Here is a 27,287-nt window from a genome sequence, read left to right as displayed (position 1 = left end):
CCCTGTCCTTATAGGAAAAGTTCGATCCAGGTTTTTTCCGTTCTCCTTTCAATGTTTCCACATCAGGAAAAGTACCTCAAGGGGAAGAGAGAATATCCTTAGTGCAACACTGTTTGAAATACTTGGTCACACTCTCTAGATTTATGAGTTATGCACTCACATGTGATAAATGAATAACAGGCTCATCATCCTCAACATTTGTTTTCCTTCCTTCACCGCAGTATATAAAACTCAGAAAGAAAATATATTTAGTGCAACACTGTTTTCTTAAAAACAAAAGAATTTATTACAGAATAGCACTCACAATTTTTAAAAAGTAATAGGGCATATAGAACCTCCTCAGAGGACAGAATGACTCTCACAAACAGAAGGAATCGGATCCAGCCGGTCCAGCAGCAGCAAGATGTCAATGTCCCCACAGTGTTTACCAGGAAAGGTCCAAAAAGTCCAAGAATCCACCAGCTTTACGCGTTTCGGACACTCCGGTTCTTCGTCAGAAGCTTGGTGGCATGTAGTCCTGTAGGGCTTTTTATACCCTTACTAATCCAATAAGACCACCCCCACCCCACCTGAAAATGGGCGCCAAACAATGGAAGCAATGATCCTTCGTTTTCTATTACTTCCAGTGTAATCGGAAACTACATTTGCGTGTCACCGCTGGTAAAGTTCCGTCGCGCAACTTCCGGTATAACCGGAAGTTACATTTGCGTGTCAGCGCGTCTCTCAGGATGATGTTATCAGCGTCACTTCCGGTATTCCCGGAATGACGTATGCGTTCCACCGCGTTCCACACTCGTTAGTGTCTTAGTGGTGAAGAAGCGGGTATCACTATAGTAGCGTAATTAAATTACAAAAACGGCACATATTATCGTGGGGTGGCGGTGATCTAAAATGGATAGAAACATACAATTAAATCAAGAATAAAGAGAAGAGAAGAGACATTCTAAATAATGATTAAAACAATATAAACTACACTTAGAGGAAATGTTTCAATTCAAAGTCCCCATTTAAACCTTTAGGGACAAGAGTTTTGAGGACATAGATCCATTTCATCTCTGCCTTAGATAGCCTAAGATCCATGTCCCTGGTTTTCCAATTGTGTTGTATTGCTTGGATGCCCCAAAAAGATTTAATATGGCATTCGTTTGAGTGATGTTTCTCTTTAAAATGTGCAGATAAAGTGTGTGACTCCAAGCCCTTTTTGATGTTGTAGACATGTTCAGCTAGTCTAGTTTTTAAATTTCTTGTAGTTTTACCCACATATAAGAGGTTGCAGTTACACTGTACTGCATAGATGACGTTCTTAGAATTACATGTGATAAAATCCCTTATTGGGTAGGTTTTCCCATTTACAATAAAATCTCTTATTTTTGAGGGATTATTCTTGGTAGTGGTCTTGCACATCAGGCAAGAACCACACCGATGGAAACCCTGTATCCTTAGACTACTCCGTTTTGTTTCATCAACGCTGCTCCTTACTAGTTTATTTTTAAGGTTTGGAGCTTTTCTGTATATAAAGGATGGTTTCAAGGGGAGTTCTTTCCCAATAACTGGATCTTTACGAAGTAAAAACCAGTTCTTCTTGATACATTTTTCTATTTCTTTTGAATTAGAGCTGAATCTGCTAATAAATGCCCATCTAAAGTTTTCATCATTCAAAGACTTGGTCTTATCCTTTAATAATTCACTTCTTTCTATCTTATCAAGTCGATCTTCTGCTTTAATCAAATCCTCCATCTTATATCCCTTTTCCAAAAAACGTCCTTTTGTTTCATCAATAATTTCTATACAGATTATAGGTTCTGAACAATTCCTTTTAATACGGCTGTACTGTCCAAACTGTATACCCCTCAACCAATTTTCATGATGTAACCTATCCCTATAGATATAACTATTGCAATCCGTTGGTTTTCGGTAATTCTTCGTCTGAATTTCACCATTTTTAATATATATCATTAAATCTAAGAAGACCAACTCACTTCTACTGGTCTGAAACGTCAAATTGATGTTAAAATTATTGACGTTAAGAGAATTGCAGAAAATTAGGAGATCTTCCTCTGTTCCATTCCAAACGAAAAATATATCGTCAATAAATCTCTGCCAGGATACCAGGCCCGCCTCCAGCAAGCCATCATGCCATATGGCATTTTCCTCCCAGAATGACATAAAGAGGTTTGCATAGCTGGGGGCGAACCTGGTACCCATGACAGTTCCGATGGACTGCAAATAATAGGATCCATCAAAGAAAAAATAATTATTTTTTAGAATAAATTCAATACCCCTTATTATAAAGGTTGAAGTATTCTCATCAAGATCACTTTGGTTAAGAAAAAAAGATACCGATTCTAATCCTTTTTCACAATCTATGACTGTGTATAAAGTACTAACGTCAGCACTGCATAGAATATACTTCTCATCCCATGTTATTTCATTGACCCTATTAAGAACATCCTTTATATCTTTGAGATAGGCTCATGTTTTTTAACCAGCGGTTGTAAATAGCCATCTATAACAGCTGAAAGATTACTGGTGGCACTATTAATTCCCGAAATTATCGGACGTCCAGGTGGGTGCACAGGGTTTTTATGTAGTTTTGGCAAAACATATATAGTGGGAGTGTTTGGGGATTTAATGTTAATAAATTCATATTCTTTTTGTGTTAAAACTCCATTATCTACTGCAGTCTGAGTCAGCTCCATAAGACCTTTAAGAACTTTATCTGTGGGATCATTCTTTAATTTTTTATATGTATTCCCACTATTTAGCTGTTTATGAATTTCTGCCATATATGCGTCTTTGTCCATTAATACTACACTTCCCCCTTTATCTGCAGGCTTAATGATCAAGCTCTTATCATCCTGAAGATTTTTAAGTGCTGCATATTCCTTCATGGTTAAATTGCATCTAGATTGTTTTTTGGGGACTGTAGTTATTTGTTCAAGTTCCTCACTCACAATTTTATTGAAACAATCTATAAAACTGCCTCTACAGAAAGTGGGGTAGAATATGGATTTATTTCTATATTGGGGTCTGGAGGGGCCTTCATTACTCTCCTCTGGATTATCCCCTTCATTTCCTTTACTCATGAAGAACTTTTTCACAGTAAGTTTCCGGACATACTTTTGCAAATCAATAAACGTATCAAATGGATCAGCCTTCGTACTAGGGGCATACTTAAGACCTTTCATTAAAACATTCTCCTCTTCCTTAGTTAGTTGTCTCTTACTTAAATTAAAAATTTTCATTTTATCAACTTTTTTATAGGTTTATCAATGGGTATTTTCCTTTTAAGTCGTCCTCCTCTCTTTCCTCTTCTTGTCTTAATTAAAATCTTTTTCTGTTTCTGTACTCCCATTCTAAAAAAGAAGATGAAGTGACATCTAATTCATCACGTAAAGGTAAATATCTATTCCTAGTTTGGATTGGCCTAGCTTGCAGCCTATCATTCCTGGAGCCTATTTGTTGGTCCCACCGTTCCTCCCAACCTTCATTACCATTTTCATAATTTCTCCATGGCCTTCTATTTGAAGGTTTGGGACTTCTTTGATCTCTAAAATTATACCTTCTATTTTGTTGTACTGGAGTTCTATATTCTTTTACAGTTCTTTCCCCCTTGAGGTACTTTTCCTGATGTGGAAACATTGAAAGGAGAACGGAAAAAACCTGGATCGAACTTTTCCTATAAGGACAGGGAATTGTATTGTTTGTATCATTTAGTCAATCCTTTTTGCGCCACTGGGTCTCTCTTCTTTCCATTGTACACTGAATAAGCCAAAATTAACATTATAGCACACTGAATGAGCTGAAATTCACATTATAGCACACTGAATGAGCCGAAATTCACATTATAGCACACCAAATGAGCCGAAAATCACATTATAGCACGCAGAATGAGCCGAAATTCACATTATAGCACGCAGAATGAGCCGAAATTCACATTATAGCACACTGAATGAGCCGAAATTCACATTATAGCACACTGAATGAGCCGAAATTCACATTATAGCACGCAGAATGAGCCAAAATTCACATTATAGCACACTGTATGAGCCGAAATTCACATTATAGCACGCAGAATGAGCCGAAATTCACATTATAACACATTGAATGAGCCGAAATTCACATTGTAGCACACTGTATGAGCCGAAATTCACATTATAGCACACAGAATGAGCCGAAATTCACATTATAGCACACTAAATGAGCCGAAATTCACATTATAGCAAACTGTATGAGCCGAAATTCACATTACAGCACACTGTATGAGCCGAAATTCACATTACAGCACGCAGAATGAGCTGATATTCACATTACAGTACACTGAATGAGCCAAAATAATGCAGGCACTGGGGGCAAGGGGAATCCTACCCCCTTACTAACTTACACTGGGGCAACGAGGAAAAAAACACAGGGGAGCCTGCCCCCTTCTTTACTCCGAGTATTGCAGCGTAAGGGCTTAAACAGTATCTCACCCCAAGCTGCGGGCCTGCGGATCTTTGTCCCATGTCTCACTGTCCGAGGTCCGCTTCTGGACTGGAGGTCCTCTGCCAGATCAGTCATGTGTCCCGCCACTCCACTCAAATGGCCGTCAAGCTGTCCCTGTCTTGGAGGGACATGGTGACATACACACTGGGTCTTTCAGGGACATAGTGACAAATACGGGGGCCAGGAGAGGGATTTGGTGACAAACATACTGGGGGAGGAGCGGCATGGTTACATACACACTGGGGCCTGGGACGGTACAAGAGCAGACACACACTTTAGCTAGGAGAATTGGGGGGAGACATGGCACACAGATACTTTAGCTAGGAGGGGAGGGGGGGAGACGTGGCACACACACACTTTAGCTAGGAGGAGGGGGGAGACGTGGAACACACACAGTTTAGCTAGGAGGGGGGACATATCATACACTTTAGTTAGGAGAAAAGGGGGAAGAAATGGCACACAGACACTTTAGCTAGGAGGGGAGGGGGGAGACATGGAACACAGACACTTTAGCTAGGAGGGGAGACATGGCACACACACTTTAGCTAGGAGGAGAAGGGGGGGTGGAAGATATGGCACACACACACGCACTTTAGCTTGGAGGGGAGGAGACATGGCATACACACACAATCAATCGCTTTAGCTAAGCTCTCTCTATGGAGTCCGTGCCCGCTCCTCCTCTGCTGCAAAATGGTGCCAGCCTGCCCCTGAATGCTTTCTCGGCGTCCACTAAAGCCTACTGCGCATGATAGTGTGTGTCATTGCGCAGAGGCATCATAGGAGGAGGAGCCGCTGGGACGGGGGAAGGGAGGTCATCGCTGACTGACAGCACACATTGTCTCTCGCACCCTCAGACGTCACTCTCAGCGGCAGTAGGCGCGCCGCGGCCCGGCCGGCAGTGTCAGTGCTTGCTGCCTGCCGCTCAGCCGCTGCTCGCAGCAGGTGATCGTCGCTGCGAGGCGGAATTCAGAATTTAGAAGTACTGAAATCTGAAAACCCGGCCCCGGACATTTTTCCCGGTGCAGTGCAGTGTAGGGGGGGGGGGGGGGGCTTCGCCCATTTCGCTCCTGTCTGTATCCGCCACTGAACAGAAGTGATACCCAAAAGACGGCCATGTGCTTGGAAGAACAGAACTGTCAATTCTCACTTGGTAACCCCCTGCACCTAACATAAAGAAAACTGAAGGCCCTCTGGTATGCCCAATCAGGTCAGTCCTTTGTAATGCTAGATCTATAAGAAACAAGACTGCAACAATTGCTGACCTTATTGAATCTGCAGATCTAGCATGTATTACAGAGACCAGGCTAGATGAAAATGCAGCACCTATATTGGAGGCTGCAGTCCCAACAAACTACTCTGTCATCCATAACCCAAGATTGGACCGCAGGGGTGGCGGGGTGGCTATCTGCTTCAAAAAATACCTTAAACTTAGGGTCCACCCTATTGAACTTACTCGCTCATTCGAGTGCATTGCTGCCCGGAGTTCGACAGGATTAGGTTTCAGAGTACTTCTCATTTAGATGATGGAAAGATATTTTTACAAGAAATTGCAGACACTGTTGCTGGCCTGGTTCTGGAACATAAAAGATGACTCATCCTTGGGGATTTCAATGTATGGGTGGATGATGAGCTCTCACGCCTTGGCCAAGACCTCCTGTGCACAATGAATGGTCTGGGCTTCCCACAGGTCATTCCTACTGCCACACATAAAAGTGGTCACACTCTCGATCTTGTCTTTCAGATTGGATTAGAAGTCACTGACCTAAAAATAAACCCAGTCATCTGGTCAGACAACCACTCACTTTGGTTCTCAGTTGCAACCCCTCAAATAAAATCTCTGCCCGTGGAGTTGACCAGGTATTGTCCAAGGAGGGGTATGACTCCCCAGGCTCTAACAGCAAATCTGGATCTCTCTGCTATACTGGGTGCCTGAGAAGATCCCTGTTCCCTAGTCCTTTATTATAATAGGGATGTTATGGCTGCAATTGATATTATCGCCCCTGTGCATATAAGACCTCGTAAACCACAACGTCGAGCTCCCTGGTTCGACAACAGTGTTAGTGAGCTCAAGAAAAGGGGGCGTAGACTGGAAAGACGATGGAGGAAGACTAACCTAGTGGATGACAAAATAAAACTAATAAAGCATAACGAAGAATATCAATCGACGATCACCCGTAAGAAATCACAGTTTCTGTCAAATGAGATCACGGCAACAAACAATAGGCCAGCTCAACTTTTCTGCACATTGGAGATGCTTTGCAAGCCAGCATGCCTGCAGACTGATGAAACCCTCTCCCAGGCAAGATGCAATGAGTTTGCAAACTTCTTTGCAGATAAAATATCCACCATTCGGGCTGGAATCTCCACAGTGCCATCAAAGGAGTGTCAAACTACAATATAAGCCACCTGCCTTCATGGACCAGCTTTAACCCAGTGGATGTAAAGGACATTGCTGAAATTGCTCGGATCTTGCGTCCCACCACCTGTGATCTGGACCCTGCCTCAACCAAGCTTCTAATAGGTTGTATGGATTTAATTGGTCCTGTCTTTGCAAAAATTGTTCAATGCTCTTTGCAGAGCATTGAACAATTTCCTGGCCCCCTAAAGGAAGCAATTGTTAGACCTCTTCTTAAAAAAAACTAATTTAGATCCCGACTGCATGACCAACTATAGACTGGTATCAAACCGTCCTTTTCTAGGAAAGGTTACTGAGAAAGTGGTTGCAAATCAACTGGAAACCCGCCTGACAACCCATGATATCTATGATTCATTCCAATCAGGATTCAGGAGAAGACATAGCATTGAAACAGCCCTGGTGCGTGTGTGTGTGTGTGTGTGTGTGTGTGTGTGTGTGTGTGTGTGTGTGTGTGTGTGTGTGTGTGTGTGTGTGTTAAATGATCTTCTGATGGCAAGAGACAGAGGTGACTGTTCAATATTAATCCTTCTGGATCTCTCTGCAGCATTTGATACCGTGGACCATGGGCTTCTGATTGAGCGACTGATACATTTTTGTGGACTGGATGGCACAGTCCTAAGCTGGTTCAAATAATTTCTCACAGGCAGGTCACAGAGAGTATCATCTGGATTATACTCATCACCACCAGTGCCATTGCCATGTGGGTGTCCCACAAGTTTCTATACTATCCCCCATGCTTTTTGCAGTATACATGCTCCCGCTGGGTGAAATAATCAGGTGCCATGGGCTAGGCTACCACTTCTATGCAGATGATACACAACTGTACTTGTCCTTTGTTCCGGGCACTGATAACCCAATAGCAACCCTAAATGGCTGTCTAGCTGAACTCCAGGAGTGGATGAGTGCCAGTTGGCTGCGACTGAACCCGGATAAAACAGAGGTCCTTATGATAGGACCGCAACATCAAAGGACAAGACTGCAGCATAGCCAACCAACTGGACTTACACTCGGAGATTCAGAATTACAAACCATTGATCGTGTGCGGAATCTTGGTGTTGTCCTGGATGGTGGCTTGACACTTAAACATCACATATCAGCCACAATCAAATCCTCATTCTTTCACCTGAGGAACATAGCCAGAATCAAGCACTTAATTCCCTCAGATGATCTGCCAAAAGTCATCCATGCATTTGTATCATCTTGATTAGACTACTGTAATGCCTTCTACCTTGGTCTCCCAGCAAAAGAATTGCACCGCTTACAGCTGGTGCAAAACACAGCTGCCATGCAGTTAACCGACCAGCCCCGTTCTAGCCACATAACACCCATACTCTACTCCCTTCACTGGCTGCCTGTAAGATGGCGAATCATCTTCGAGATTGGCTTACTGAGTTTCAAAGCACTACATGACCAGGGCCCAAGTTACCTGAAGCAGCTACTGACCCCATATTGCCCCACTTGATTACTGCGATCTGTAGATGAAGGACTTTTAGCAGTACCTAGAATCTCCCGTAATTCATCTGGGGGTCGAGCTTTTAGTCATGTGGCTCCGACTCTATGGAACTCACTTCCCCGCACAGTGCGAGAGACCCCAACTATAGAATCCTTCAAAAGTAGACTCAAGACTTTCCTTTTTACTCAAGCATTCCCATAATTGTCCCTTTAGTATCTCCATGCTTCTGTATTTTATGAAAAGCTGTTCTGTTCTTCATTATTTTCTGTACTATATTATGCTATATATCTGTTAAGCGCCTTGAGTCCTATTGGAGAAAGAGCACTATATAAATAAAATTATTATTATTATTATTATTATTATTATTATTTATTCAACATAGAATACAAAAAGTTTACACGGTTAGCCAAGAGAAGATAGAACTTGCAAATGATCCCTAGAGGGAGCACATATCTATAACCACAACTATAATCTATAATGGTTCATGGACCAAAATAAAATAAAAGTTTTATATTTAAGCAGCAAATGCACCATGAAGGTAGTTTTACTAAAGCTTCTAAAAATATAAAGTGGTGGTGTTGCCCATAGCAACCAAACAGATTCTAGCTTTCATTTCTTTGTTGCATCCTAAAAATTATAGACAGAATGTGATCGGTTGCTATAGGCAACACCATCACTTTTAAGTTCTCTTACGTCCTAGAGGATACTGGGGATCCATTTAGTACCATGGGGTATAGACGAGTCCATTAGGAGCCATGGGCACTTTAAGAATTTGATAGTGTGGGCTGGCTCCTCCCTCAATGCCCCTCCTACCAGACTCAGATTAGAAAATGTGCCCGGAGGAGCCGGTCACGCTTATGGAAGCTCCTAAAGAGTTCTCTGCATTTATTTTTCTGTTTGTTATTTTCAGGCAGGACTGGATGGCACCAGCCTGCCTGCTTCATGGGACTTAGGGGGTGGGGAACGGCCTAACCTCTTGAAGGGTTAATGGTCCTGTTCCCCGCTGACAGGACACTAGCTCCTGAGGGAACTATTCGCAAGCCCCACCACGGCGTGCGTACATTCCCGCAGCACGCCGCCACCCCTAACAGAGCCAGAAGAAAGAAGAGTGGTGAGTACTAAGCCAGCATCCTGGTTAGCGGGTCCCGCTTATTATGGCGGCATGAGGGCACTGAGACGCACGGCTCCTAACTGGGGCGGAATGCGTCTCCAGACTCAGTAAATAACTGCGTCTCAGTACACTGTACACAGTACCCACACTGGCAAACTAAGCCTTAAAACCGTTCAGTCTCCATTTTAAGCACAAAATACCTCAGCCAGTATAAAAAAAGCGGGAAGACCACACGCCATTGAAGGGGCAGGGCTTCATTATGAGCGAATCCAACAGCTCAGCAGCGCCATTTTCCCTCTGCAGTGGACACAGACGCTGACTGACAGGGATGCGCAGCTCCTCTGGTGTGACTCCATATTACCTCAGTGGTACCAGGGGGTCAAAGCAGGGGGGAAGCGATTATTAGTGTACTAAGCCCCCAATTTGGGTACTTAGTCTGCGATCCGGCTAAGCTTTGCATTGGCAATAATGGCGCGGTGTGCTGGCTCCAAATACCTCTGTGTCTCCCTGTAAGGGCTCTTTTTGCGTTAATTGTGTTTTTAACCTTTCGTGTGTGTGTGTGTGTGTGTGTGTGTGTGTGTGTGTGCTCTGTCACATTTACAATATGTCAAGCAAAGAGTGTGTTTCATGTACGGCAGAGTGTTACTCTTACCCAGGGAGCTCACTACTATGTACTCAGTGTAGTGCACCTTCTCAGGCTAGCGGGGCTGAACCAGCGTGGCTGAATTCCATCAAATGAATGATTTCCAATATTAAGACAGTCTGTGGATGAGATTATGAACAGAGACTCAGTCTCCAAACAAGCGTCTCAGTCCCTTGCCATTTGTCCACAAAAACAAACTCTGGCCCATATCCTGCAGTCTGACTCTGACGCTGAGGGGTCAGACATGGAGGCGGGGGAGGGGGATTCAGAAGGGGGGGGGAAGCTGCTCTGTCACAGGGAATAGAGGCTCTTATAGAAGCTATCAGAGATGTGCTACAAATTCCTGATAAGGTGACAGAGGAGTGTCAGGAATCTTATTTTAATGTAAAAAATAAGTCCTCAGTCACTTTTCCTGTGTCAAGGGAATTGAATACCCTTGTTTGAAGAACCGTGGGTTAATCCTGATAAGAAATTTCAAATCCCTAAAAGGTTACTCTCATCTTTTCCTTTTCTTCCCGAGGATATGAAAAAATGGGTAAGTCCACCGATAGTGGATGCATCTGTGTCCAGGTTGTCATGAAAGATTGTTTTATCCGTCCCTGGTGTAGACTCCCTGAAAGACACAGCTGATCGTAAGATTGAGACTACACTCAAATCCTTATACACAGCTGCTGGGGTGGCTCAGAGACCCACTATAGCTTGTGCGTGGATTACTGAAGCCATTGCTAAATGGTCGGGTAACCTTATTGAAGGGTTGGATTCCTTATCTAGGGAGGAGATTGTGTTACTCCTGCAACACATACAGGACTCTGCAAACTTTATGGTGGAAGCCATAAAAGAAGTAGGTTTACTTAATACACGCACCACTGCTATGGCAGTGTCAGCACGCAGGGGCTTATGGTTACGCCAGTGGAATGCTGACGCGGACTCCAGGAAATGCGTGGAAGGCCTGCCCTTCACGGGAGAGGCCTTATTTGGAGATGAACTGGACAAATGGATCTCCAAAGCTTCTGCGGGTAAGTCCACATATCTTCCTTCTGCAGCTCACGCAACCAGGAAGACCTACTCAGGACCTACCCTACAGTCCTTTTGGACTGCCAAGTTTAAGGGCAAAGTCAGAGGATCTTCTACTGCCAACAGAGGCGCTAGAGGTAAACCACGCAAACCAGCAACTGCAGGTGCTCAGGAACAGAGCTCCAGTTCTGCTTCCTCAAAGCCTTCTGCATGACGGTGGACCACGAGGCCTGGAAGACTGGCGGGTGGGAGCCCGACTAAAAAATTTCAGTCACATCTGGACAACTTTATGTCAGGATCCCTGGGTCATAGATCTTATTTCCCAGGGTTACAGACTGGAGTTTCAGGAGCTCCCACCGCACAGATTCTTCAAATCAGGCTTACCAGTTTCACAAGAGTCAAGTATAACCTTACAGGATGCCATTCAAAAATTGGTACAGACTCAGGTTTTTGTTCCAGTTCCACCTCATCTGCAAAACAAGGGGTACCATTCCAACTTGTTTGTAGTACCGAAACCGGATGGTTCGGTAAGGGCGATTTTGAATCTAAAATCGTTGAACCCGTACTTACGAGTGTTCAAATTCAAGATGGAGTCTCTGAGAGCGGTGATCTCAGGTCTGGAGGAGGGGGAGTTCCTAGTGTCTCTGGATATCAAGGATGCCTACCTTCACATTCCGATCTGGCTGCCTCACCAGTCTTATCTACGCTTACCACTACAGGACTGTCACTACCAGTTCCAGGCCCTGCCATTTGGTCTCTCCACGGCACCGAGGGTGTTCACCAAGGTGATGGCAGAGATGATGTTTCTCCTTCAAAAGTAGGGAGTGAACATAATTCTGTACCTGGAAGATCTTCTGAATAAGGCACCATCCAGGGAAAGGTTGTTGGACAGCATTGGTCTCACAACCAGACTACTCCTGGATCACGGGTGGATTTTAAATCTCCCGAAGTCTCACTTAGAGCTAACTCGGAGGCTCCCATTTCTGGGAATGATACTGGACACAGAGTCGCAGAAAGTTTTTCTTCCGTTGGAAAAGACATTGGTAATCCAGTCGATGGTTCGGGATGTCCTGAAGCCAACCCGAATATCGGTGCATCTATGCATCCGCCTTCTGGGGAAAATGGTGGCCTCTTACGATGCGCTTTAGTACGGAAGGTTTCATATGAGGCCCTTCCAGCTGGATCTGTTGGACAAATGGTCCGGATTGCATCTTCACATGCACCAGAAGATCCGTCTGTTGCCAAAGACCAGGATCTCCCTTCTGTGGTGGCTACAGACTTCTCACCTAATCGAGGGCCAACGGTTTGGGATTCAGAATTGGATTCTACTAACCACAGATGCAAGCCTCAGAGGTTGGGGAGCGGTCACCCAGGGGGTGCAGTTTCAAGGAAGATGGTCAAGTCAGGAAGTCGTCCTTCCAATCAACATTCTGGAACTCAGGGCTATATACAACGCCCTTCTGCAGGCCTCATATCTTCTTCAAGATAGGGCCATTCAGGTTCAGTCGGACAATGTGACGGCAGGAACGTACATAAACTGACAGGGCGGAACTAATAGCAGAGCAGCAATGTCAGAGGTATCTAGAATTCTCCTCTGGGTAGAAAAACAAGCTGTGATGTTGTCAGCAGTCTTCATTCCGGTAGTAGACAACTGAGAAGCAGACTTCCTCAGCAGATACGACCTGCACCCGGGGGAGTGGGGCCTTCATCCGGAGGTGTTCAGGTACATGACACGTCAATGGGGATGTCCACAAATCGACATGATGGCCCCTCGTCTCATCAAGAAGCTCACGCGGTATTGTTCCAGGTCGAGAGACCCACAGGCAGTGGCAGTGGACGCTCTGACGACTCCATGGGTCTATCAGATGGTGTACGTGTTCCCTCCTCTTCCGCAGATCCCAAGAATTCTGAACAGAATGAAAAAGGAAAAAGTTCAAGCAATTCCCATTGCTCCAGACTGGCCAAGAAGGGCCTGGTACGCAGACCTTCTGAAGATGCTCCTGGAAGATCCATGGCCTCTACCTCTTCACGAGGATGACCTGCAACAGGTCTAGCTAGGATTCTAGCTAGGAGAGGCATCCCTGACAGGGTCATCCCGACTATGACCCAACCCAGGAAAGGGGTAACGTCTAAACATTACCACCGTATTTGGAAGAAATACGTCTCTTGGTGTGAGAGCAGAAAATACCAGTAGTTGTCCTGCATCTGAGGAATTGATATGAGGTGTGTGAGGAAGCGTGGACTTCCCCCGATAAGAAATTGATAATTTCTAAGCAGCGTACCCTTTTCCGCCAGAGGATAGGTCACGTTGGGAAATAACCCCTAGGGTAGATAAAGCGGTTACACGCTTATTAAAAAAGGTGGCACTACCGTCACGGATACGGCCGCCCTGAAGGACCTGCTGATAGAAAGCAGAAAACTACCCTTAAAGCTATATACACACACACGGGCATTATATTGAGACTTGCTATTGCCTCGGCATGGATGTGCAGTGCGGCAGCTGCGTGGTCAGATTCCCTGTCGGATAATATTTATACTATAGATAGGGAGAATATTTTGCTGAAAATAGAGCATATAAAAGACGCTGTCTTATACATGTGTGATGCACAGAGGGATATTTGCCGACTGGCATCACTAATAAGCGCTATGTAAACCATTGCCGCCAGACGGGGGTTATGGACTCGGCAAAGGTCGGGCGATGCCGATTCAAAACGGCACATGGAAGTTTGCCCAAGAAGGGGGTGGAACTGTTTGGGGATGGTCTTTCAGACCTCGTTTCCACAGCTATGGCTGGGAAATCAAAACTTTTGCCACAAGCTACCCCACAGCAAAAGTAAGCACTGTATTATCAGGTACAGTCCCTTCGGCCCCAGAAAAGTAGAGGGCTAGAGGCTCATCTTTTCTGCCAAGAGGAAAAGGTAGAGGGAAAAAGCTGCAGCACACAGCTAGTTCCCGGGAGCAGAAGTCCTCCCCTGCGTCCGGTAAGTCCACAGCATGACGCTGGGGCTGCTCAGGCGGACCCGGGTACGGTGGGGGCCCGTCTCAGAATTTTCAGCGCACAGTGGGCTCTCTCACAGGTGGATCCCTGGGTTCTTCAAACAGTATCTCAGAGGTACAGGCTGGAATTCGAGACGTCTCCCCCCCGCCGTTTCCTAAAATCTGCCTTACCGGCAACTCCCTCTGCCAGGGAGGCAGTGTTGGTGGCTATCCAAAAAACTGTATTCACAGCAAGAGATTATCAAGGTACCCCTCCTTCAACAGGAAAAGGGTTACTTTTCCACAATGTTTGTGGTACCGAAACCGGACGGTTCGGTGAGACCCATCTTAAATTTAAAATCCTTGAACACATATAACAAAAGATTCAAGTTCAAGATGGAATTGCTCAGGGCGATTATTGCGATCCTGGACGAGGGGGATTACAGGGTCTCTCTGGACATCAAGGATACGTACCTGCATGTCCCCATTTACCCTCCTCACCAGGAGTACCTCAAGATTGTGGTACCGGACTGTCACTATCAGTTCCAGACGCTGCCGTTTGGATTATCCACGGCACCGAGGGTCTTTACCATGGGTAATGACCGAAATGATGATACTCCTTCGCAAGAAGGGAGTTTTAATTATCCTGTACTTGGACGATCTCCTGATAAAGGCGAGGTCCAAGGAACAGTTGGTAAGGGGGTAGCACTTTCTCGGGAAGTGCTGCAACAGCAGGACTGGATTCTCAATTCCAAAGTCACAGCTGGTCCCGACGACACGTCTTCTGTTCCTGGGAATGATTCTGGAAACAGACCAGAAAAAAGTGTTTCTTCCAATGGAAAAAGCCGAGGAGTTGTCATCTCTAGTCAGAAACCTCCTAAGTCGGGACAGGTGTCGGTACATCAATGCACACGAGTCCTGGGAAAAATGGTAGCTTCGTACGAAGCAATTCCATTCGGAAAGTTCCACGCAAGGATTTTCCAGTGGGACCTGTTGGACAAATGGTCCCGGTCCCATCTCCAGATACAGCAGCGGATAACCCGGTCGGCAAGAACCAGGGTGTCGCTGCGGTGGTGGCTGCAGAGGGTTCATCTACTAGAGGGCTGCAGATTCGGAATACAGGACTGGGTCCTGGGGACCACGGATGCCAGCCTTCGGGGCTGGGGTGCAGTCACACAGGGAATAAAATCCCAAGGACTATGGTCCAAACAGGAGTTTTCACTTAACATAAATTTTCTGGAGATAAGAGCCATTTACAAGGCCCTAAGCAAAACAAGGCCCCTGCTTCACCAGCCGTACTGATCCAATCAGACAACATCACGGCGCTCGCCCATGTAAACAGGCAGGGCGGCACAAGAAGCAGGAGGGCGATGGCAGAAGCCACAAGGATTCCCCGTTGGGCGGAAAATCATGTGGTAGCACTGGCAGCAGTGTTCATTCCGGGAGTGGACAACTGGGAAGCAGCTTCAGCAGCAGACTCCACCCGGGAGAATAGGGACTTCATCCAGAAGTCTTCCAAATGCTGGTAAACCGTTGGGAAAGACCACAGGTGGACATGATGGCGTCCCGCCTCAATAAAAAAAAGATATTGCGCCAGGTCAAGGGAACCTCAGGCGATCGCTGTGGACGCTCTAGTGACACCGCGGGTGTACCAGTCGGTTTATGTGTTCCCTCCTCTCCCTCTCATACCCAAGGTACTGAGGATAATATGGAAAAGAGGAGTAAGAACTATACTCATTGTTCCGGATTGGCCAAGAAGGGCTTGGTACCTGGAACTTCAGGAGTTGATCTCAGAGGACCCATGGCCTCTGCCACTCAGACAGGATCTGCTGCAGCAGGGGCCCTGTCTGTTCAAAGACTTACCGCGGCTGCATTGACGGCATGGCGGTTGAACACCGGATCCTGAGTGAAAAAGGCATACCGGAGGAAGTCATTCTTATCCTGATCAAAGCCAGGAAGGATGTCAGCCTGAAGTTCAGACGTTGTAAGGGAGTGCTGCATATTCAGCCCCTTTTTTGTGCCCCAGTGGCACCTTGGGATCTCAATGTGGTTTTGAAGTTCCTGGAATCACATTGGTTTGAGCCACTTAAAACCGTGGATTTGAAATAGCTCACAGGAAAAGTGGTCATGTGTTGGCTCTGGCTTCGGCCAGGCATGTGTCAGAATTGGCGGCTTTGTCATAAAAAAGCCCTTACCTGACTTTCCATATGGATAGGATATGGATAGACTCGTCCTCACTTTCTCCCGAAGGTGGTATCAGGTTTTCACTTGTACCAACCTATTGTGGTGCCTGCGGCTACTTGGGACCTGGAGGATTCCAAGTTACTGGACGTAGTCAGGGCCCTGAAAAATTATATTTCCAGGACGGCTGGAGTCAGGAAAACTGACTCGCTGTTTATCCTAGATGCACCCAACATGCTGGGTGCTCCTGCTTCTAAGCAGACTATAGCGCGCTGGATTTGTAGCACTATTCAGCTTGCGCATTCTGTGGTGGGACTACCGCAGCCTAAATCTGTAAAAGCCCATTCCACATGGAAGGGGGCTCATCTTGGGCGGCTGCCCGAGGGGTCTCGGCTTTACAACTTGGCCGAGCTGCTACTTGGTCAGGGGCAAACACGTTGCAAAATTCTACAAATTTGATACCCTGGCTGAGAAGGACCTTGAGTTCTCTCATTCGGTGCTGCAGAGTCATCCGCACTCTCCCGCCCGTTTGGGAGCTTTGGTATAATCCCCATGGTCCTTACGGAGTCCCCAGCATCCACTAGGACGTCAGAGAAAATAAGATTTTACTCACCGGTAAATCTATTTCTCGTAGTCCGTAGTGGATGCTGGGCGCCCATCCCTAGTGCGGATTGTCTGCAATACTTGTAAATAGTTATTGTTACACAAATCGGGTTGTTATTGCGAACCATCTATTCAGAGGTTCCATTGTTATCATACTGTTAACCGGGGTTCCTATCACGAGTTATATGGTGTAATTGGTGTGGCTGGTATGAGTCTTACCCGGGATTCAAAAATCCTTCCTTATTGTGTCAGCTCTTCCGGGCACAGTGTCCTAACTGAGGCTTGGAGGAGGGTCATAGGGGGAGGAGCCAGTGCACACCAGATAGTCCTAAAGCTTTCTTTAGATGTGCCCAGTCTCCTGCGGAGCCGTCTATTCCCCATGGTCCTTACGGAGTCCCCAGCATCCACTACGGACTACGAGAAATAGATTTACCGGTGAGTAAAATCTTATTATCTTTGTGGAAAGTCTACCGATAAAGGGGTCTGTGTGGACTTTACATCTACATCACAACTGTAAAATGCACCGCCAACGATGGCAAATTTTGTTTCGCTTTGCTGGCATTATCACAAGATTTGTGAAGCTTGACAAGAGTATATACACAGGGGTGTATCTAAGGGTCCGGGCGCCCCTGGCAAAGTAAGGGTCTGGCGCCCCCCATATTTGAAATAGGGAAGGGGCATGTGCAAAAAAAGGACATGATCTTGTGTGAAAGGGGCATGACCATACAACAGTACCCCCAATTCAAATTGGTGGCAACTGACCATTTTCTGGGAGTGCCGTGGAAAACGCAGGCATGTCCAGGCGTTTGCAGGGCGGGTATCTTACGTCAATTCCGGGACCTGACAGGCTGAAGTGATCACAGTGGCTGAGTAAGTTCAGAGCTACTCAGAAACTGCACAAAAACTTTTTGCACAGCTCCCCTGCACAAGCGAACGCACACTTGCTAAGCTAAAATACACTCCCCCATAGGCGGCGACTATCTGATCGCACGGCAGCAAAAAACTGCTACCCTGCGATCAACTCGGAATGAGGGCCAATAAATGTACTCTTACGTTTCCATTCCATATGTCAATTAATTGTATCACGGAGTATATAATAATTGTATATGACCACAAGATGGCAGTGTGACATTGCGGATGGATAAAACTGCACTACAATTATATCTGTTAAATCAACTACGGTAGACAAGTGGAAACAGGTACAGCAATGAGTAGAACATCAATATAAGGCTTATACAATAGGCTTGTTATAAGGTAACAAGGCAATGTTCAATAGGTACATGGTGGAGGAGTAGTGTAGTATACCTATAACACTATGTATGTAGTAATTATGATTGACCACGTGATGGCAGTTCAACTCTTTAAATCAGGGATGGGGAACCTTCGGCCCTCCAGCTGTTGTTGAACTACACATACCAGCATGCCTTGCTACAGTTTTGCTATTTGGCCATGCTAAAACTGCTGCAGGGCATGCTGGGATGTGTAGTTCAACAACAGCTGGAGGGCCGAAGGTTCCCCATCCCTGCTTTAAATACATAAAACTGCAGAACAGAACTGAGATACAGTATCAACTAATTCAGTTGCTCGGCACCCGTGAGAAGAGATTTGGGTATAATTATAACACGGTAAAAGTAATAAAGCAATATCATTTCAGAATCAAATGTAAATACCAACCCCCCAGTAAAACAGCAGGATCTGATTTTAAAGGAGAGCAGGTGGAGGAGCTATGGCTAACCCAAAAACAAGTCCAGCATACAATGAAAGATGCAGAAGTCCCAGATGTGCAGGTCGCTGCTCCCCCATATTCCCAGGACAGAAGCCATGAAAGCACCAGAAAAAAAGAAAAGAGGGAAGAGCAAGGGCAATCAGGTTAGGAATGGAAAAGAAGTACTGGGAGGGCAATGGAAAAATGCAAGGAGAGAAGGACAAAGTAGGGGAGAGAGGAATAAAGTAAAAAGTGGTGTTAATAGAAAGTAAAAAAGAAAACACACACAAAATTAGGGAATGGATGTAGCGGCCACCGGAGAGTTCCAGACACTGGTAGAAACAACAGGCTCGACAGGCACTACTGCCACCTGCGAGCGGAAGCAGCACATCAAGCAGCCACCACAGGGATGTCATACATATCAGGTGTTCAGGCACCAATGCTTCAGGGACAGTCAGTAGGTGTAGGAAGATAAGCCCAGAAGGCACCGAATGGGACACTTATTACTCCTGTGCAGTAGGCTCCTGCTAATCACAGCCAACTGGATGACAGATTGCCTGCAGGAGAGGTCACACAAACACGGCCACCCAGAAACATGATAGCTGATCTTAAAAAGCGGCGCACCGCTGAAGGGGACGGCAGGTAACAGCCAATGGTGGAGAACAGCCCTGCAATCCTGTCAGGACACGGTGCTGCCCAAGCTAGTACTAGCCAACTCAGATGTAAGTAGGGCAGCTCTGAAGGGAGATTCCCAATTCTACAGGGCACCAATTCATAAGCGGGGAGCAGTCCGTAGTCAGGACAGTTGTCAGGGATGGAGGCAGCAAGAGTAGATGGAAGACCCTGCCGTAGGGATTGGGCACCAAGCTCAGACAGTGATCCTGCAAAAAGCAGAAGAGGAGGCACTTTATCACTGGGGAGCAGAGATGGACCTGGTACCCCAGGATGTTTTAACAGCAGATGATCAACCACAAACTGTAGCAGTTAGGCACCATCAACATGCAGGAGTTCCAAAAGAAAAGGTCTAAGATTTAGGCTAGGATGCCATGTACACACAGGAGAAGTGATACTACCAACCACGCCAACACACACGCCAGTTTTGCACCAATATTTATGCATTCATGCAGGCACCACAAAAGGCAACCGGACTCCGGTGTAAAGGTAATAAGTCAATAAGCACTCCATTAGAATCCCCACCACATCCTCTTCACGATGGAACAAATCTTGTTTCTAAAATATTCCAAATACTACGGGGTTTAGGCAGATTGTAGGGGACTCTCTTAGGAGCTCATCTAAAAGGCGGCCATTCCAAATGCCCCACCCACCTATGCCATTTTTTTTTATAATTAGTTACGACTCATATAAATATCTTTCATTGTTGGAGACATCATTAATCAAGGCCCTTCATATGAAGTTATCAGGAGAATCACTGGCAAACCATGTTCTGGCCACTATAACTTTTGCCAGGGTAGTGACATGTAGAATATAATGATATGTTATTGATGAATGCATCTCTTCCAGATCTAGTCCAATAAACAAATCCTGGGCCAAAGACCTGCATCTGCTATGCTACATTCATGACAATTAGCATTGGAACGAAGGCTCAACTTCATAAGGGAGGGAGGAGTATGATATACTCTATGGAGAACATAGCAAAAAACCTGCTGGTATCGAACACATGGAGTTGTATATTTAATGGTTACCAAAATACGCACCCAGAGGACTTCAGAGATAAGGCTAAGGTCTATTTCCCATTTAGTTTTAAGAGCATCTAGCAAATCCATCAATAAACAGGAATTAAGACTAGCATATATATATAGGATATGTGACACCTAGAGCCCACACATTGAACCATGGACTCAGAGGCAGGTTTAGACCTCATGGGGCCCTAATCAAGACACCGATTTGGGCCCCCTTCCTCAAACAAGCCATAGTACTATATTTTTGCTCCCGTTTTATGTATGTTTGCGCGCGCGCGTGTGTGTGTGTCTTTGTCTTGTTTTACAGTAAGTCTTTTCATATGTCTGTATGTGTCATTTTGTCTGTATGTATTGTATTGGTGCTACACTCATATCTGCATATATTGTACTAAGCCTACTCCCTCTATGTTTTGTATTGTGCTATCCATCTGTATATTCTTTTCTGTGCCTTTTGCCCCCTTCGTCTGTATGTCCTGCATTGTGCTGTCCCCCACATCTGTTTAGCCTTTATTGTGCTGTCTGTCTGTCCCTATATGTATATTCTGCATTGTGTAGTCTGCACCCTCCCCATCTCTTTATCCTACATTGTAATGTCTGCCCCCTCCCTAACTGTATGTTCTGCACTGTGCAGTCATGTGTATGATCCGCAAACTGACTCATTGTCCCCCCACTCCTCCCTCACTGAAAACTCTCCCACCCTCCCTGTCATGCTGACAACTCTCTTAACTTCCCCACTCCTCCCCCTTCAATGACAACCCTCACTAACCCCCCCAAACACACACACACTGGCAGCTCTCACTACCCCACACTGACAACTCTCACTTCCCCCTCACCCATTGACAACTTTCTTACCTCCCTACACCGACAACTCTCTCACCTCCCGCTCACTGACAAATCTTTCACCACCACCCTCCTCCCCCACACTGACAACTCTTTCACTCCCTCTCCTCACCCCTCACTGACAACTCTTTCACCATCACCCTCTTCCCCCACACTGACAACTGTTTCACTCCCTCTCCTCACCCCACACTGACAACTCTCAACACCCTCCTCTTCCCACACTGATAACTCACACCCCATCACATTTCCACCCCCACTTAAAACTCTCTCACTTCCCCCTTCCTCTCCCACACTGACAACTCCCATGCCCCCTCCTCCCCCCACACTTAGACCTCTTTCCCCCCTCCGCCACCCTCGTTGATAAACTCACTCACCTTCCCCTTAACTGACAACTCTCGCTTCTCACCTCCTCCCACACTGACAATATGCACCCCCCACTGAGAACTCTCTCAACTCTCCCTCCCTCCACTGTCAACTCTCTCACCTCCCCCCTCACTGACAATATCTCTATTACCTACCACCTCCTACCCCAACACTGACAACTCTTTAACCCATTTTCCTTATCCCATACTGACAACTCATAATCCCCCTCCTCTACCTACACAGACAACTCTCACCCCCCTCACAGTTACAACTATTGCACTTCTCCCTTACTCTCCCCACTTAAAACTCTCACTTCCCCCTTCCTCAACGACACTGACAACTCTCTTCCCCCCTCCTCCCCCCACACTTAGCACTCTGTCACTTCCCCCTTTGCCCCACACTGACAACTCCCTCACATATATATCTTCCCCACACACACTGACAGCACAGCACACATGCACAAATCCCCTCCTTCACAATGACAACTGTCACATGCAGGTGTCTCAGTGGGTGGCTAGTTCCAGCTATCTTTATACAGCCTCCAGCTGTAGTCTCTTCCACCCACTACACGATTAGTGGTGGTTGCCCCTAGTGATAATCACCACACTGCCACTATAATGGACACAGTTCTGCAGGCAACAGGGCTGTTTTGGGATAATGGAGGAAGGTGCAGGAGATTTTGGGGCATTTTCTGCTACAGCACCTAGCAGTTACTATGCTCATCCAGGACCCGGATGAGCACACCTTCGGTCTCATCTCCCTACTCTGGTATGATTGGCAGTTGAGGAGATCGCTGCTAATGGGCCAAAACACGTATTGCAGAGCCCAGACTTTTCATCTCTACTGACCGTTCCTGGCTGTAAGCATCAGCGGCCGGCTCCAGTCCCCCCCCCCCTTCACACACACACACACACACACACACACACACACACACACACACACACACGTATAGCAGCAACCAACTTATTCCTTCTCTCCCGCTCAAAGTATAGCAGCGCTGCCGACCCGCCAGATTATTGCAGCAGCCGGTTTCTCCCCCTCTCCCTACGCCAGAGCACAGGAGTGCCGGCTCCCCCCCCCCCTTTCCTACTGCCAAAGTATAGCAGCACAGGCTTCCACCCGTTTCTTCACACGCCTCATGTCATGGGGCCTACCGGACCATAAATGACCGCTTTGGTTGCCTAGCGGTAAATCCACTACTGCATGGACTTAACTGGTGAGGGAGACAACACTGGAGGGGACCCACCAAATTGAGCCGGCAAAGCATGTTGAAGTTGCAAATATCTTTTATACATTTTATACCGAATAGTCCACTCCTTAATCGGCCGACATCTATTTGCTACTTATTGTTATAATATCTTATTTCTCAGTTTATCAGTATGTACCCATATACAGGGTTTGGATTCTCCCTTTTTTCTTATCACTTTTCCATGATGTCCAACTTCATTTGTTGGCTTACGATTTCTATAGTTACTATTTCCCAATTGCACATGTCCCATTGAGATTTTCCCTTTGGTCCCCTTTTTCATTGTCCCTTACCAGAGACATTGCCAAAAACGTGTCCACCTGTTCACTTAGAAATTCCACATATTATTTATCAGAATTGTATTTGATAATATTATATGTGTACTGTACAATATTTGAGGAAGTCTATTAGACCTTTGGCTAGAAATGGATCTTTTGTGGGAGTTTATACTTTTTCTATTTTTTAAATCATGTATGACTTAAATGTTGTTCTTGGAACGTCCAAGGCATAAATACACTGGCTATTTCTTATTTTAATTCACAAAAGTCTGATATCTTCCTTTTACAGGAGACATATTTCACAGCTCCCGAACATGAGAAACGTTCCATGCTGGGACAGCAGGTGGTTACCTATGCCTCTATAATCTCTGGCATTGCCACACTCATAAAGAAAAATATGTCTATTATTATTGTCCACCAACAGTCAGATCCCAATGGTCGTTTGGTTCTCCTTGTGGTAAAGCTATTTGATACTTCTTACCCCCAATGCAATGTCTATGCTCTGACAGTTTATGATAAAACACTCCTTATCTCTCTTGTCAACCTTTTATACCAAAACCGAGAAACCACTTTGATTTTATTTATAGCATCTCAATTTATGGATCATCAGTCTGCAGCTCCTACCCCTTTTAGGCCTTGGCAGGTTGGTATTCAGTACCTTCTCAGGCATCTCCCTTTGGTTGATGTTGGGTGCCTACATCACTCAATCAATAAAGACTACACTTTCTATTCAGCCCCTCAGGATTGATTATTTGTTGCCTTCTTCCCTCCTAGCAGTCAGAATCTCTAATCTCTAATTCCTGTATTGAAACTTTGGGCCTGATGGACCATGCTCTTATTTGGATTAGGTTGTGTTCTGCGGTTCCCTCCGGCAATTGTAAATCGTGGCATTTCCCCTCCTTTTTGGTTTCTTCTACTAAATTAAAAGATACTTTGCAGTCTCTCTGGCATGAATCTCAGTTTTCTACTTGCAAGCACCAACAAGACCCAGCTCTTTATTGTCAAACAGCAAAGGCAGTGTTGAGAGGAAGAATGTTGTCATTAATATCTCATTTGCACAGCCACCACACTGAGATGTTACGGTCTACCCTGGCTGACATAATTCTAGCTTTTGAACTTCTATGTCATTCAACTTTTGCTTTACATAGAGCTAAATTTAGGGGAAGTAAGATAGCTTTTGATGCTTTGATGCAGCAGACTAGTGATAGGAGAATTAATAGCTAAATATCAGTTTCATTTGCATGGCAACAAGAAAAGTAAGTTCTCTCTTCTGTCTAACCACCTCCGTGGCGACAGGGCTAGCGCAACTATTTTGTCCTTGACTGATGACACCGGCACAATTCATACCTAACTCCCAGCCATATTAGATGTCTTACTCTAAACTCTACTCACTGGAACCTATTGATTTAACTAATAAATAGGCCTTCTGGGATACTGTAGCCAAATTTCCTCACTGGCTGATCCTATCACTGAATCAGAAGTTCTTGCAGTAATTAAAGGACTTAAACCTGGGAAATCCCCAGGTCCTGATGGATACATGGGGGAGTTTTATAAAATTCTTAAGGCCTCTATAGTGTCCCCCTTACCAGATTCTATAATTCTTTACTTTCTGGGAATGCTCTGTCTGTTTTAATGATGCAGTCATTAAGGTACTTCCAAAACCTGGCAGATATCCCACCTTACCAGCTTTCTATATCCTTATTAAATGAAGATTACAACATTTTTACGAAAATACTTGCAAAAAGGCTCAAATTGGTGGTTGCTAGCCTGATACATCCTGATCAGACTGGATTTGTGTGGGTACGTAGTGCTGTTTCCAATATACGCAAAGTCTGTCCTGTTTTACAGTATTAGTTACAATGTTTTTATTGCTTATCCAAGCGTTAAATTTGGCCTTTTCTTCTCGCATTGTAGCTAAGATTTATATTTCTTCCCCTTTTTCAATTCAACGAGGTACCAGCAGAGCCCGCCCTAGCCAAATTGATGCCTAGGCAAAATTTTGTCTGGTGCCCCCTAGCACCGCCACTAGTTCTGCATCTGACCCAGCACCACTCGGGCAGTGAGGCCCACCGGGTGGTTACTAGTGATGAGCGGGTTCGGTTTTACTCAGTTTTACTCGGTTCTCAAAACGGCATCTTATTGGCTCACGGATGTCACGTGTTTTGGATAGCCCATAAGGTTCTGTTTTGAGAACCGAGTAAAACCGAGTAAAACCGAACCCGCTCATCACTAGTGGTTACCCTGTGGGTCAGTTCAACCCTACATAATGCCACACAGTAATGCCCATAATACACATAATTCCACAATGTAATGCACCTTACACATATGCCCCACATTAGTAATGCCCATAATACACATAATGCCACACAGTAATGCACCTTACACATATGCCCCACATTAGTAATGCTAGTAGCTTTTTCTCATACGTCCTAGGGAATGCTGGGGACGACATCAAGACCATGGGGTATAGACGGGATCCGGAGACATGGGCACTCTAAAAACTTTTCATTGGGTGTGAACTGGCTCCTCCCTCTATGCCCCTACTCCAGACCCCAGTTTTAGAAATGTGCCCAGGTCGACTGGATGCACTCTGAGGAGCTCTACTGAGTTTCTCTGAAAAGACTTATGTTAGGTTTTTTATTTTCAGGGAGATCTGCTGGCATCAGACTCCCTGCTTCATGGGACTGAGGGGGCAGAAGTAGGAACCAACTTGCTAAAGAGTTCCATGGCTCTGCTTCTGGCTGACAGGACACCAGTAGCTCCTAAAGGGTACTGAACGCTAGCCGTGCCTAGATGCTCACTTCCATAGCACGCTGTCACCCCCCTCAGAGAGCCAGAAGTCAGAAGACAGGTGAGTGTTAGAAGACAGATCTTCAATCAAGAAAGTGACGGCTAAAGGTACCGCGCGGCTGGCAGAAGCGCAGCGAGCCATGTTGCCCACACATACATAGGCACTGCAGGGTGCAGGGCGCGGGGGTGGGGGCGCCCTGGGCAGCATGAAACCTATGGAAACTGGCTTAAATTAGGGGCATAAATTGCTGAGGCACAGTCCTACCCCCACCAGTATAAAAAATGACCTCATAAAAGCTGAGGAGAAACACACCATTGAAGAGTGGAGCTTCCTCCTCAGTCAGCCAGCACACTGTTCAGCGCCATTTTCTCTCTCTCCTCAGGCTGCAGAGACAAGGCTGGTCCTCCTTCACTACTGAACAAGTATAAGGGTGCAAAACAGGGGGTGCCACAGTGAATTTGGTGCTATATAATTGTGTGATTAACATTATAAAAGTGCTGAATGTCAGTGGGCATATTGTGTTCACAGACATTGTGTTACTAGCGCTGGGTTGTGAGCTGGCAAAGCCCATCTGTGTCCCTCTGACAGATTTTACTGTGGGTCTGTCCCCCTATAAGTCCCGGAGTGTCCGTGGTGTGGTTCTGCACGTGTGTGACATGTCTGTGGCAGGGAACTCTGTGGAGACATGTTAGGGACACAGAGGTGTAATATGACACCAAGAGCCTGACTGGGTGAAAGTTTACATGATAGTGTGAATCATATCAGTAAGAGGTTGGACTGAATCTCATACAGAAAATGAAAATAATCTGTTGAAGATGTGATTTTTAATAGTTCTGCCTTTCATCCACAGGGACCTTTCTGGGTCACATACAAATTTGCACAAGTAGTGCAAACTGATACCGACATGGGGGTAAATTTACTAAGATTCGTAATTTCCGAAAAAAGGTCAAAGTTCAATCACGAATGACATCGACAGTGTAAAACTGCAACTTTTTGAATTGATTACGATGGATTTACTAAGCTGTCGTATTCGGGTTTTTCTTTTCTTCCGATGTCGATGTCATTCGTTTTTTTTTACCTATTTTTACGGCAGTGATTAGCAAAACACTGCCGTTTTTTTTTACAATCAATCTCGGCCGGATCTGTGTGATCCGTGCTGGGGTTCTTATTTTTTTTTTTTTTAATTAAACAATGTAAAATCCCCAAAAAAAATGCGTGGGGTCCCCCCTCCTAAGCATAACCAGCCTCGGGCTCTTTGAGCCGATCCTGGTTGCAGAAATATGGGGAAAAAAATGACAGGGGTTCCCCCATATTTAAGCAACCAGCATCGGGCTCTGCGCCTGGTCCTGGTCCCAAAAATACGGGGGACAAAAAGAGTAGGGGTCCCCCGTATTTTTAAAACCAGCACCGGGCTCCACTAGCTGGACAGATAATGCCACAGCCGGGGGTCACTTTTATATAGTGCCCTGCGGCCGTGGCATC

Source organism: Pseudophryne corroboree, chromosome 2 (genome assembly GCF_028390025.1).
Source record: "Pseudophryne corroboree isolate aPseCor3 chromosome 2, aPseCor3.hap2, whole genome shotgun sequence".
In the NCBI taxonomy this organism is placed as follows: domain Eukaryota; kingdom Metazoa; phylum Chordata; class Amphibia; order Anura; family Myobatrachidae; genus Pseudophryne; species Pseudophryne corroboree.
The sequence above is the reverse complement of the archived record's forward strand: the minus strand, read 5'-3'. Positions refer to the sequence as shown.